This window comes from Phacochoerus africanus, chromosome 1 (assembly GCF_016906955.1).
Source record: "Phacochoerus africanus isolate WHEZ1 chromosome 1, ROS_Pafr_v1, whole genome shotgun sequence".
In the NCBI taxonomy this organism is placed as follows: Eukaryota; Metazoa; Chordata; class Mammalia; order Artiodactyla; family Suidae; genus Phacochoerus; species Phacochoerus africanus.
In genome coordinates, this window is record NC_062544.1 from 89,402,715 (window position 1) to 89,404,305 (window position 1,591).

Genomic DNA, 1,591 nt, shown 5'->3' on the forward strand with positions numbered 1-1,591 from the left:
AGATAAATTGGAGGGAAACCACAGAAAAGCTGACAATCTAAATCAATTATCGTAAGTTTTTTTATCAATAAGCAGAAATTGTTTTATACATTTTATTGACTTAAATATCACTTTTAAACTTTAAAAATTAGGATATTTACATTAGCAATATCTTTTATAATAGGAAAATAATATTATGGAAGATGAGACAAATCAAGATTAATGGACTAGTGTTTTAATTAGTTGTTATTACATCATGGCATCAAACTGAGTTTGTTAGACTCTCTAAGATTATGGTTTTCAAAAGGTGACAGACATTCACATACTAAATTAAACCAGGAGGGGCAGGAAAAAATGCAGAATCAAACTTTTAAAGGTATACCTTTCCCTTTTATAAGCAGTATGGTAGTAGTATTGTAAACTCAAGAATCAGAATTTAAATTTTGAAACTCAGATAAAGAAAAAATTATCTTACTTTTTAAGAGAATTATCATAAAATTGTGGTCAGTATATCTTTGAGAAGAAATAGGAGCTCAAAGGTCAATATTAAAGATAAAAACAAAGGCATTGCTTCTCGGCCTTTTGGCTAAGATCAAGTGTAGATAAAAACAAAAGCAATTTTTTTTAAGGTCATTATTCAATTAGAACCTATATTCAATAATAGGTCAAATATATCTTAAATTTCAATGTAATTAATCTTATCCTGCAAAGTTTCAATTTCTTATGAAAAAAATATTTTTTACAAGCATGCGTAAATAAATTTCCTATTTTCTGACCTCTTTTTCTTATTTTTGGAATCTATTCTTGAATCAGTTATGTTTTTAGGGCCTCCTTGGCAACACATGACCCCCTAGAATTTATACTACCCAGTATCTCTGCCGTTAGAGTAGGGATGTTGAGAATGAATGGTGAGATGCACTCTTAAGTTCTCAAGTCATAACTTAAATATTAACCCTGTTCTCTTGAGAATGCACCAGATCTCTTTGTGCTTTCCTTTGTACCCTACTTTGCAACTTAAACAGCTTATATAAAACTTAAGAGTGGTTTGCCCCAGAAAAACCTTCTGAAGACCTAAATTAGAAGCGATTGTTTTGGTTTATAGCTGGTGAAAAGTTATATCAAGGAAGGAACTAGGAAAGTTGAGAATCATTGAAAAGTGATTTGACAAATATGGTTTAAGCATCTCCTCTGTGTCCAGCACTCTCACAGACCCTTGGGATACAATTAGCACATTTCATAAGCAAATATCCTAGTTCTTCATGGAGTATGAGAAGAGAGTGAAAATGTAACTATATTGACTTTGGAATGACTTTTGATAATCAGTTACATGCTAAAGAAAAGTAGGAGTTCCCATTGTGGTGCAGTGGGTTAAGAATTTGGCATTGCTACAGATGTGGGCTTCAATCCTTGTCCTGGGAAATTCTATATGCCATGGGTGTGGCTGAAAAAAAAAAGACTAAAATTGTGGTATTTGTTGTGATTAAGATTTGGGGTTGCCAATTCAGCAGCTGGATGCCTAAGTTGCTCATTTATTTTATTTTAAGAAACAGCTTTGCTTTCTCTCTCATTCTTTGTACTTAAAGTCCCAGAATTTCTTTTTATTCCCATAGAC

The 1,591-nt window shown here is 32.0% G+C and overlaps 1 pseudogene; it reads left to right on the forward strand.

Moving 5' to 3' along the window:
• The first annotated feature begins 545 nt into the window (after positions 1–545).
• On the forward strand, positions 546–631 carry LOC125114620 (uncharacterized; annotated as a pseudogene).
• Positions 632–1,591: the final 960 nt, after the last annotated feature.